The sequence below is a fragment of the Carlito syrichta genome, unplaced genomic scaffold, assembly GCF_000164805.1.
Source record: "Carlito syrichta isolate Samal-C Ts95f unplaced genomic scaffold, Tarsius_syrichta-2.0.1 Scaffold309824, whole genome shotgun sequence".
NCBI lineage: Eukaryota > Metazoa > Chordata > Mammalia > Primates > Tarsiidae > Carlito > Carlito syrichta.
In genome coordinates, this window is record NW_007253920.1 from 428929 (window position 1) to 442763 (window position 13835).

Genomic DNA, 13835 nt, shown 5'->3' on the forward strand with positions numbered 1-13835 from the left:
CGCACTCCCAGGGAAGGCTCGCGGACCCACCAGGGCGCACGACACCCGACAGGCGCGCCCCGCGGGGCTGACTCGTTGCCTCCGGGCCATCCCCTCGCTCACTCGTTCATTGGGACGCCCAGAGAAGCCCTTTCGCGGAGGACCCGCGCACGCCACCGACGGACGGACGCGGCCTGGCATGCTCGTCCCCGGGCGTGCACACCGACTCCCATACGCACACACGCCCTCTGCCACTCCCCGCAGATGAAACTTCTTTCCGGAGTGGGCGCTCCGCAGGGATCGGGCCCCCCAAGCCGAGCTTAGGTCCGTCCACAGCTTCAGTGCGCCTCGCGGTTTCCTGGCCCCGGCTTCCGCGGCATGGTGGGGATAGGAGCCCGCCGCACCGCAGACTCAAGGATTCCGTGGGCTCCTGGGCGGACCCGACACCCGCGGCTGCGGCCCGGTGATGCTGGGGCACCCAGGCGGCGGGTGCGCCCTGGGGTCCGCCAGTTCGATGACTGTCACGCATCAGCTGCCGGCAGGGGGCGCTGTTGTAATGCCTGGCTTGCCGGTTCTGCGATCTGGGCGCAGAAAGGTCGTGGTTCCCAAGGCCGGCGCTCAGCAAAGGCTCCCAGGACAGGCTCGTGCAAGCTGATTTCGTTCTCAAAAGACTGCTCAACCTAAAATTCCCCTGTGCTGACTATCCAGTGTGTCCTCACACTTCCAAAATAAAAGCCACCCTGCAACAGGCCTGCGGGCCACTCCGGGCCTAAGCATAGCCAGTGCTAGGGAGATGTGCCTGGATCAATTATTAAGGTAATTAATATATTAATAAATAGATTTGGGCCCAGCAAATCAGAACCTGGCACAATCCCCAACCAAGAGCAAATCCAGAGCACATCTGCATTTTATATTTGGACTCTCCTTAGCTGGGAAAACAAACTGCTGGGGCAAAAACTAGCCTGGTTTTATTTGGTGAACAAAATCGATTTCCAGATTGAGATGTCCTTCAAGGCCAGAACTAGGGAAAAGAGAATGAGATGTTTGCCTCCATTGCAAAATTAAAGGGGTGCCAAAAATCTCAGGAATCCAGATTGATCTTTTAATATATTTTTAATGATAAAATGAATGCTAAAACTAACCCAGGATGATCAAAATAAATTATCTAAACTTTAAATAACAGGGTCAGGAATAAGATGAGGTGACAGAGGCAGCCTTATGCCTTGTTTTCATTAACAAATGGCTGCCTTCTCACTGTCCTCACATAGCAGAAAGAGAAAAAATTCATAAACTTGTTGGTTTCGCTTATGGGGGTACTAATCCCATCACGAGGCCCCATTCTCATCTAAACCTATTTGCCTCTCAAAGGCCCATCTCCAAACACCATCACCCTGGGAATTAAGGCTTCAACATATGGATTTAGAGGGAACACAATTTAATCCATAGCAATTGCATTTATTTATCTTGATTTCTGTGGTGGTCAGTGTTCTCCAGAGAAAACAGACCAACTATAAACGAGGGGGGACACAAAAAAACCAGAATTGCCTTTTTGGACAGCACACCTTTGTAGTACACTTGGAATCTGTTCCTCCAGATCAAATGGTCAACCAAAGTTTTTATCTGGAAGTTTTGAGAAGGTTGTGTCACAGTTTGTGGAAGAAGTGTCCCGAGATGTGGCAAACGGGTGACTGGCTCTTCCACCATAACAATGCACCTGCCCACACCACTGACCGTTCAGCAGTTTTTGACCAGAAATAACATGACCCCCATGCCCCAAACAATCTCACCTGAATGACTTTTTTTTTTTCCCAAATGAAAATGTTCTCACAAGGTAACATTCTGCCAATGTGGAAGAAAGAGGTGAAACAAAAAACAGCAGAAGCACTAAAAGGCATCCAAATTGACAAACTCAAAAACTGTTTTGATCAGTGGAAAAGGCATCTCAACAAAGGTGTATTACATCAAACAGAGAGTACTTTGAAGGTGACTGAAGTTTAAACATGTAAGAATAAATACACATTTTTTAATAAATAAATTCTGAGTTTTGGGGGTACCCCCTTGTAGTTCAGGGAGATTATTATCTGCTCAAGGACAATAAATGAGTGGTAAAGCCAAGACTCAAATCCAGTTGCATTAGACCCCAAAGTCATAATCTTCTATCTCAGTCAGAGTCAATTTATATAGGAAATCCTCTTATATGTACCTCTGTAATGAGCTTTTGGGTACAGTGGGAAGTTTCCCCTCTCATATATATGTATGTATATAATTTATTGTATGTATTTTATACATGTTATAAGGTATTGGCTCACACAATTATTTGAGAAGTCCCACAATCTTCCTTCCTTGGAGAGTCAACACATTTGCCCATTTCTTGACGGGTGATTTACACGAACAACCTGCCCACACTGCACTGAGTGTTCAGCGGTTTTTTTTTACCAAAACTACCATGGCCCACCCTCCATATTCACCCAGTCTCACCCCAAGCAACTTTTTTTTTTTGCTTCCCCAAATGAAAAAAGTCCTCAAAGGGAAACATTTTGTCAGTGTAAAAAAAGTGAAACAAAAAACTGCAGAAGCACTAAAAAAGACATCAATATCGATGAGTTCAAAAACTGTTTTGAGCAGTGGAAAAAGTGTCCTAATAGGTGTATCACATCAAAGAGTACTTTGAAGGTGACTGAAGTTTAAACATGTAAGAATAAATACACTTTTAAAAATAAATTCTAGGTTTTTTGGGGTCCCCCCTCATAAGATTTTTAATATGTCTCAAAGTAAGTTGCATTCAACGGGACACTTTGCCCCTAAACCCTTTAGGGTCATTAACTAGAGTTCAATATTTGCTTACTAGCCTCTTTTGAGGAAAACTTTCCAGTACAATGAAATGTATAAATTTTAAGTGAACAATTTGATGAGTTTTGACAAATGCATATGCCTAGGAAACATAAACCTCTAGCAAGATACAGATGTTATCATTATACCAAAAAGTTGTTTCATGCCCCTTTCCATCAAACCCTGCTCTCAATATCTACCCCCCCATACCTACCCCCTTCCCCAAAGGCAACTACCGTTTTCAATTTTTTGAATTATAGTTTACTTGAGCTAATTCCAGAATTAGAATAGACGGACTTACACAGTTTGTAGTCTTTGGGATACGAATTCTTTCACTGAGCATTATGTTCTTGAGATTCACCCATGTTGCATCGTGTGCCAGCGGGTTTTCCTTCTTTTGGTTGCTGAGTAGTATTCCATTGTGTGAATAAACCGCACTTATTTATTGCTTCTCCAGTTGATGGACACCTGGTTTGCATCCAGTTTTTGGCTTTTTTAATTTAAGCTGCTCTGAATTTCAGAGATGTTTTATTTTACATTTTTTATTATAAGTGAGACTGTGAATTGTCATCCCATTGTAATTCGTCTTTCATGAATTATGGATTTACTCGTGGCCTTTGTTCAGTAATTTCTTGGAATTTCAAAAGTTTTCTTACACATTTTAAAAGCTCTTTAAGAGTAGAGTTATTACCTCCATAACTATCTTACTTGTAATTCAATATTTAGCTATTTTTTATAACTTTTATTTGGGTAGTAATGGCTACTTCTCAAAATTTAATCATAAAATAGAGGTTCCATTTATAATATGTCCTAAAATAATCTGAGAGGATTAATTATATGTATTTTAAACAAAATCTTGTTCTCTTTGGAAATTAACTACTACTGCTGCCAGAATATGCACATACATTCACACAAAACTTTATAGCTGAGAGCATATTACAAAGTTCTGGAATTGAATAATATATCATGTAGTCAAAATGCATTTTTTTCAAAGTTTTCATTTGATCTAGGATAGTAGTTACAGTGAACCTGTATTTCAGAGCTTAGGTTGAAATACTGCTTTTGGATCAATCTATGTGTGAGCAAGACAATATTTTTTTAAGCTTGACCCTTCCTCTGTGTTGGCAGAGTTTGAAGACATCTAATTAACCAGAGTGTTCCAAACTGCAATGAGATTATGGTTTTCAAAGGAGCGAGCCAAAAATCTTATGTCAAAAGGGCTATTAAGAAAGTAAAAAGGAAATAAAATCATACCTAGCCTGCTCTGTAATAGGATATTATCAGAGAATTATGACACATATCTTCGGGGGGAGGGCCGTCAAATCCAGGTAGCAGGATACCCAGATGGGGATTCTGCTTAGTGATTTGGCAGTGATCTAGCAATTCTACATTTGGAAATCTACAATGGAAAAATTATTTCAACATAGAGCATCCTGTATGAAGGAAGATGTTCATTAAAACACTATTTGTATAGCTTTACCACAAGCAAGCACAGGGAAGTTTTGAAAGTTTAACTATAAACCTAATTGTAAGATTGTATTCTAAAGATATCAACACATAAGTATGGACTGGGTACAGTGGTTCATGCCTGAAATTCTAGCATGTTGAGAGGTCAAGGCGGGAGGATTACTTGAGCCCAGGAGGGTGAGACCAGCCTGGGCAACATAGCAAGACTTTGTCTCTACAAAACATTTTAAAAATTAGTCAGGCATGGTGGTGTGTGCATGCAGTCCCAGCTATTTGGGAGGCAGAAGCAGAAGGATCACCTGAGTCAAGGAGGTTGAGGCTATGGTGATTGTGCCACTGCACTCCAGCTTGAGCGAGAGTGAGACCTCGACTCAAAAAAGAATTGTTTTCAGTTCAGAGGCAAAGGCCAGATGGCTCTCTTATTGTGTTTTCTGAGGGCCCTGATCTGTAAAATCAGGGAGAGAGCTGCTTGAGGCATCCCCACTAAACTGACAAGCCACTACTGTGTGGCCTCCTTTTTTCATCATCAGGGTATTAGGGTTCCCAGAGGACATTTTCTAGGTCACTGAAATTAACTCTTCAAGTGGTAGGAGTTTTTTCATTCTGTTTTAGAAACTTAGCCAAATCTTTTGAAAATACTACACACTTCCTCTGCACTCTTAAATTAGAATATGCTTAAAACAACTTTAATTTTCTTTGATGAGGATTCATTTAAGGAGAACATGAATTAAGGTGTCTGCTGTCCTACAGGTGATGCCCTCAGGCTTTGAAATGCATAGGATTAATATTCCTTACCCCAAAGGATCTCAGACTTCTGTGCATTTTGGTTTCTTACATCTATATTCTGTAATTATTGTTCCCTTTTCACTATCAGATTATCAAATGTCATTTCCAGAATCGTTGGTATAGTTATCTCTAGCAATTCAATCTATTGTTTACTTTGCTTCTTAAACTCTATGTGTTTTCAGAAGCACAATGTAAGTATTTTTATGAAAATCATTTTCAAAGCAAAAGTGAAAAGGCTTCAAATTAGGACTTAAGTGTCGCTCTGAATGATATTTGTGAATTTTAGGCAATGGATTTTGTCACTTTCCTTTTCCTTACTACTTAGCACTCAGTGTTCCATATAAGACCAGTTTCTAGGCAAGAATTTGAGTAAAACTTGACATGAACATATTCATGTGGAAGATAAGTCCCTGGGTATAAATTGGTTCTGCGCTTCAGACTGCTATTACTGACCCCAACACTGATCATATTTCCTGTGTTATACATACTTACAGAACTGTTTCTTTACTTCAGAAAACATAAATTTGTGATTATGTGACTGCTGTTTGCATCCCCCAATAGACTGTAAACCCCAGGAAAGTAGAGAGTATGACTGGTTTTGCTCACCATTATATCCCCAGCAACTAATCTAGTAGGTGCTCAAAAATTTTGTGATAAGTGACTGAAGGATCAGTCAGAGCCCAGAACTTTCACTGGTACTGTCTTGTATGACCTGGGGCAGAATATTTAATCTTCTCTGACTCTCAGTTACCACATTTGGAAGAGGGTCTTCAACAAGATGGTCACTCAATGTTCATCCACTTTTATATTTCTGTTTTGTACAAATATGAGGAAAGAAATACAAGATATCAAGAATGGAAGAAGATAGTTCAGTGGGGAGCTAAAGGATTGGAAATGCCAGGGGATTGGTTGCTTGGGTATCCCCAGGAAATGTCAGGAATGACTCCTGGTTCTGAGAAATGTGATTTCTCCAACTAGATCTAGCCTTTGGGGAAAATTGTGAAGGGAAAGAAGATTATCATTGAAATATCCTTTCCCTTTCTGAATTCTTTTCTTAAATCTCCATACCCACCACCATCATCATCTCTATGCCACCACCTCCAACAAATCCATGTTATCATGCCTCCCATTCCATCTTGTCTCCAAATGCTGGAATAAATTCATTCACATACAAGCACAGTTTTAGGAATTTGCTATCACTGTACTTTCCTGCCACAGAGTATGCATTTTCCAATTCAGCCTATTTTAGGGAATGTTTAACTCATATACATTAGTTTATAAAGACTGAACATCAGGCCTGGTGCAGTGGCTCATGCCTATAATTCCAATAGCTTGGGAGGCAGAGGTGAGAGGATTGCCTGAGCCCAGGGGTTCAAGACCAGTCTAGGCAACTTGGCAAGACCTTGTCTCTACAATAAATAGCTGTGTGTGTTGGCATGTGCCTGTGGTTCCAGCTACTTAGAACACTGCACCGACTGCACCCCAGCCTGGGAAACACAATAAGACTCCAACTAAAAAAAAAGATTGAACTTCACACAACATGGTGGGAAGGACTTTTTTAAGTGATTAAAGGAAGACATTTATAAGAATCCTCAAACCCCACCCAGAAGTGTCACTGAGCTGCCAGCCCCTCCTCAGGGCCTGGCTCATCAGAGTCTCTCTTGAAAATCCAAATGGGCAAACCCAGTCCCTACTTACCACTTAGTAATCAAAATCTTCATTTGGGAGAGAGGATTAAGATAGTAACTACAGTGAGATCTTCCTATAGAGTAAACCAAGATAGAGAAAGTTTCCTGAGCACCCAAAGAAGAACAGATCCAGCAGTATGTCCCACAAGTCTCCAAAGGAGTGATAATAACCACTTAGACCAAAGAAGAAAAAGAAAATCCACTGACCTGGGCTGGAACTGGCCAGACACCACCACAGTACACCAAAGCCTCCAGACACAGTAGGGAAGGTGAGTGACAGGAATTCAGGGACTCTGTTCTCCTAACAAGGACTTGCAGGGCTCTCTGAGCCTTGTGGGACCCCAGTGCCTTACAGGAAATTACCTGATCCACAGCTGTGCTCTGCCATGCTGCAGGAAAAAAAGCCTTAAGCAGCGCCAGTGGCCATTGCCTATGATTTCAACCCTTGTTGGTGGAGCAGCTGCTTTCCAGCCAGCTTAGGAGGGAACAGGCCCCAAGAGCTAACTCCACAGCTGCAGACAGCTCCTGGCTGGGCAGGTTGCCTAAGAACACCTGAGGCCCTGAGGCTAGCTGCATCTTGATCTGAGAATGCCTGAGGCCAAGGTGGGAGCAGGGCGGGATACGTTGCTATAGCAACCTTCCATTCCTATTGTGAATACTTCCATGCCTGCTCTGAACAACAGTATTGCCCCAGTGGCCTGAGACTCCCTCCCAATCCCTACCAGGGTAGCCAAGAGTGCACACTTACAGGATGCATCCACTATCCCTGAAGGTTCAAAACAGACAGAGAACTTGGGAAATCCCCAGAGCCCTAACCTCAGGCTAGGCTGGCTGGGCATTTCCTTGAAGCAACACTTACCAAGAAGAAACCCTACAGCCACCATCACGACCAGCTTTCTTCCACAAGCACCACCTCCTGGTCAGAGGTCAACAGTACAGTCAACCACATGGGATATAATACTCAACTTTGGAGAAGGCCTGATCCCAAGCACCAGATAACACTTTCCAAGCCACTCCAGCCACTTAAGATGCTATGAGCTGTGCAGGTACATAGCACAAGGCTGCTACATCAGGCAATTGAGAAACTCACCACACCAAGGTTATATATAACTGAAGGAACTCTACAGTGCCTATGCCAGCTTCCTACCAATCTCTAATAATAAGGAATTGTCTATTCAAATTAAAGAGAACCAGAAAAATAATTCTGACAATATGAAAACACAGAGTTCTCCAACACCCTCAAAAGACCACACCAACTCTTCAATGAAGAACCCTAACCAAAATGAAATTTTTGAATTTCCAGACACAGAATTCAGAATATTGATGATAAAATTGGTCTATGAACTTCATAAGAAAATTCAAAACCAACATAAATAAATTTTTTAAACTATTCAGAAAATTTATTTTAAAATTCTCCAAAGAGATAGTCACCTAAAAAAAAAAAAGGATGAAATTCTGGAAATGAAAGAAGCATTTAGGGAAGTACAAAATGCAGTGGAAAGTTTTAACAGTAGACTAGAACAAGCAGAAGAAAGGATCTCAGAACTTGAAGACAAGACTTTTGAATTAACCCAATCAGCAAACAATAAGGAAAAAGGAATCAAGGAATGGAACAAAATCTCCAAGAAATGTGGGATTATGTAAAGCATCTAAACTTAAGAATCATAGATTTCTTGAGGCAGAAGAGAAAGCAACAGGTTTGGAAAACCTACTTGAGGGGATAATAGAGGAAAACTTCCCTGCATTGCCAGAGATCTAAACATCCAGATACAAGAAGTTCAATGAATCCCCAGAAGATTCATTGCAAAAAGGCCATCCTCAAGGCATATAATCATCCAGCTATGCAAAGTTAATATGAGGGAAAGAATTTTAAGAGAAATGAGACAAAAGCATCAAATAACTTATAAAGGTAAGCCTATCAGACTAACAGCAGACTTCTCAGAAAAAAAAAACTACAAACCAGAAAGGATTGGGGCCCCATCTTCAACCTCCTCAGACAGAACAATTGCCAGCCACAGAACCAGATCTACAAGAAATATTCAAAAGAGTTGTAAATACTGAAACAAAAAAGTCAAAATCCACCAGTAGAAAAATGCTGAAAAAAGCCGGGCTCAGTGTAATCAGCCTGAAATCCTGCACCTTGGGAGGCTGAGGTGAGTGGATTGCCTGAGCCCGCGGGTTCGAGACACGCCTGGGCAGGCGAGACCTCATCTCTACAATAAATCAAAAAATCAGCCGGGCGTGGTAGTGCATGCCTGTAGTTCCAGCTACTTGGAAGGCTGAGGCGGAAGGATCGCCGGAGCCCAGCAGGTCGAGGTTGTGGTAGCCAGGAGAGCCCACTGCACTCCAGTCTGGGTGACAGAGTGAGACTCCAACTCAAAAAAAAAGAAAAAGAAAAAGAAAAATGCTGAAAATCATAAAGTTCACAAGCTTTATGGAACACCAACACAATAGAGAAAATAAATAAAGCAAACAGATAACAACCAGTCTGATTAAAAGAATACTACCTTATATGTCATTATTTAGGTCAAAATGCACCAGTAGAAGTATGCTGAAAATCACAAAGTTCATAGGTTTTATGGAACACCAACACAATAGAGAAAATAAACAAAGCAACCAGATAACAACCAATATGATGAAAAGAATAATATCTTACATATCATCAACTCTGAAAGTAAATGATCTCAATGCCCCACTAAAAGGATGTAGAGCAGCAGAACGAATAAAAAGAAAAAAAAACACAACTCAAATATCTGCTGCCTTCAAGAAATCCACTTAACTCACAAAGACTCCTACAGACACAAGGTAAAGGGTTGGGGGAAAATATTCCACAGAAATGAAAACCAAAAATGAGCAGGTGTAACCATCTCTTAACAGATAAACCAGACTTTAAATTAACAACAGTAAAAAAAAGAGACAAAGATAGCTATTATATCATGATAAAGAGATCAATCCAACAAGAAGACATAACAATTTAATATATATATATGTGCCTAATACCAGAACACCCAAATTTATAAAACAAACTCTACTAGACCTAAAAAAAAAGAGACACAATACAATAATAGTGGGAGACTTCAATACTCTACCAACAGCAAGACAGATAATCAAGGCAGACAGTCAACAAAGAAACATTGCAGGTAAACAAGACACTAGAAGAAATGGAACTAACAGACATCTACATAACATCCCATCCCAAAACTACAAAATAAACATTTTTCTCAGCACATGGAACATTCTCCAAGATTGACCATATGATAGGCCACAAATCAAATCTCAATAAATTTTTAAAAATAGAAATCATATCAAGCACCATCTTAGACCACAGTGAAATAAAACTAGAAATTAACTCCAAGAAAAACTTGCAAAACCCAACAAAGACATGGAAGTTAAACAATTTGCTCCTAAAGGATCCTTGGGTCAACAATGAAATCAAGATGGAAATTTAAAAATTCCTTGAAATGAATGACAGCAATGAAACAAGTTATCAAAACCTCTGGGACACAGCCAAATCTGTGTTCCCAGAAAAGTTTATAGTGATTAAGGTCTACCTTATTAAGACTAAAAGAACACATATCAACAACCTAACATTACACCTCAAGGAATTAAAAAAAACATGAAAAAAACCAAACTCAAAGTTAACAGAAGAAAAGAAATAACAAAGAGCAGAACTAAATGAAATTGAAATTTAAAATAGCCAAAGAATCAAGGAAACAAAAAGTATGCTCTTTGAAAAGATAATCAAAATTTATAGCCCACTGCCTAGATTAAGAAACAAAGAGAGATAACTCAAGTTAGCTCAATCAGAAATGAAAAAGGAAACAAGGAAACATTACAAATGATATGGTTGAAATTCAACAGATTATTCAATACTATCATAAACATCTCTATGCTGATTATATGATCTTATACCTAGAGAATGCTAAAGACTTCTCCAAAAGACCTCTGGACTTGACAAGTGAATTCAGTAAAGTTTCAGGATACAAAATCAACACACACAAATCAGTAGCACTCCTATACACCAATAGCGACCAAGCTAAGAATCAAATTAACTCAATTACACTTATAATAGCAGCCTAAAAGCTAAGATACCTAGCTGTCAGTGACCAGCACTGACCAAGGGTGGGTTAGGACCCGCACCAGAGAATCTGGACAGCGAGAAGAGACTACTCGGAGGCAGTTCTTCTGGGAACAGTCTGATCAGGACTGAAGCCGATTTTATTCAAACCTTTTCCAACTTATATACCATTTTCTATACCCTCCAGCAGTGTGATAATCACTTACTAGGGGCGTACAAGTTCTGTGCTTTACAAACCATGCATCACAAGACCATCACGAGACTTGCAAGTTCCAAGCAGACAACTCAAACTCCATGATGTCTGACGTGCTTCACAAAACTCACATCAAGGTCACAGGTGCACAATTTCAATTGTTCAAAATGTCTTCCATAGTGTTCAATAAATCATTCATATTATACTCTTTGTTCTAAACCCTGATTAATACAAAAAACTTTTCTGAGTTAACTCTAGGTTCAATCCTAGTTCACTGATTCCCAATATTTTTAACAATTAATATTATCAACTTAACACTATACTATAATCTATAAGTTTAGTTAAATGACTTAACTGTCAGTTATACTATTATCCTATTACGATTTAACATAATGCCTTATAATTCAGTTGAAACTTATTCTTAAACTACAAAACTTTACTATAATTCATGTTTCATATGTCTAAACTTTAATTTTTATATGATCTAGTTATTGGACTTCATACTATGCTATATCCTATTAGCTAATACCTTATCGTTAATTCTTTTATAAATCGTATAGTAACTATTACACTTGAATAATGTAGCAAAAGGAAACAAAACAGCAAGCATAGATTTATGCAACTATGAGTGTATATGTATATATTTTATCCTAACAAGTCTACTCTAAAAATCAAATAGTAGCTGTCACACTCTTGAACAAGGAAATGCAGGGCTGCCAAGATGGCGGCCATGGGCTGAAGCAGACAGAGTTTCGGTAATTAACGAAACAAAAGAAAACATTCTGCCTGGCTAGGGGCAGGGTGACAAAACTATCAGGGTAATTTAGTTTCTAATCTTAGCCCTAGGGGAAACAGCTTTCGGGAACAAGAGCTGACTACCCAGTCTACCAGGAAATAGAAGTTAAAAAAATATCTAGAAAGAAGTAAAACTTAGAAAGACAGAGAGAAATAATTCTGCTATGCACTTTCCATCAGGTGTATTGAGATTTACTTATAAGTTTTACTGCCATGTATGCACACTGGTCACTAATCACACGCCAATATTATAGGTATAACTGATATCCTATGTCAGAGGCGATCTTCCAGATGGGCCTTTACAGGCCTCAGCCATGTAGCTATAGATGTTGGCTCCCAACACCTAGGAATATACCAAAGAGGTGAAAGATCACTACAAGGAGAACTGCAAAACTCTGATGAAAGAAATTACAGAGGACACAAACAAATGGAGAAACATTCATGCTCATGTATTGAAATAATCAACATTATTAAAATGACATATTATCCAAAGTAATATACAGATTCAATGCAATCCCTATCAAACTACCAACATGACTTTTTACACAATTAGAAAAAGCAATCCTAAAATTCATATGGAGCCAAGAAAGAGCCAGAATAGCCAAAGCAAGCCTAAGAAAAAAGAACAGAGCCAGGTGCAGTGGCTCAAGCCTATAATCCCAGTACTTTGGGAGGCCGAGGTTAGAGGATTGCCTGAGCCCAGGGGTTTGAGACCTGCCTGGGTAACTTGGTGAGACCTCATCTCTACAAAAAAAAAAAAATTAGCAGGGCATGGTGCTACATGCCTGTAGTTCCAGCCACTTGAAAGGCTGAGGCAGAAGAATCACCTGAGCCCCAACAAGTCAAGGCTGCAGTGGCCATGAGTGTGCCACTGCACTCCAGCCTGGGCGACAGAGTGAGACTTCAACAAAAAAAAGAAAGAAAGAAAGAAAGAAAGGAAGGAAGGAAGGAAGGAAGGAAGGAAGGAAGGAAGATGGAAGGAAGGAAGGGAAAAGAAAAGAAAAGAAAAGAAAGAAAGAAAAGAAAAGAAAAGAAAAAAAGAAAGAAAGAAAAGAAAATAAAAGAAAACAAACTTAGAGGCATCACATTACCTGACTTTAAATTATATTACAAGGCTACAGTAACCAAAACAGCATGGTATTGGTACAAGAGCAAACACATGGACCAATGAAACAGAATAGAAATAAACCCAAATACCTACAACCAACTTATCTTTGACAAAGCAGACAAAAACAGACTCTGGGGAAAGGACACCCTATTCAACAAATGATGCTGGGAAAATTGGATTGCTACATGCAGGAAAATGAAAGTTGGTCCCTATCTCTCCCCAAATACAAAAATTATTCATGATTGATTAAAGGCTTAAATGTCAGACCTTAAACCATAAAAATTCTAGAGGAAAATCTAGTAAAAACTCGTATGGATATTGACCTAGGCAAATAATTTATGGCCAAAACCCCAAAAGCAAATGCAACTAAAACAAAAATAAATAAGTAGGCTAAATTAAACTAAAAACCTTCTGCACAGAAAAATAAATAATCAACAGAGAAAATAGGCAACCTACAGAATGAGAAAAGACATTTGCAAACTATACATCTGACAAAGGACTAATATCCAGAATCTACAAAGAACTCAAACAAAGCTTCAAGAAAAAAGCAAACAAATCCATTAAAAAGTGGGCAAATAGCCGGGCTCGGTGGCTCAGCCTGTAATCTCGTGCCTTTGGGAGGCTGAGGTGAGTGGATTGCCTGAGCCCGCAGGTTCGAGGCCAGCCTGGGCAGCGAGACCTCATCTCTACAATAAATCAAAAAATCAGCCGGGCGTGGTAGGGCCTGCCTGTAATTTCGGCTACTTGGAAGGCTGAGGCAGAAGGATCACCGAAGCCCAGCAGGCGAGGCTGCGGTGACCGGGAGCGGCCACTGCACTCCAGTCTTGGCGACAGAGTGAGACTCCAACTCAAAAAAAAAAAAAAAAAAGTGGGCAAATGACATGAACAGACATCTCTCAAAAGAAGAAATAC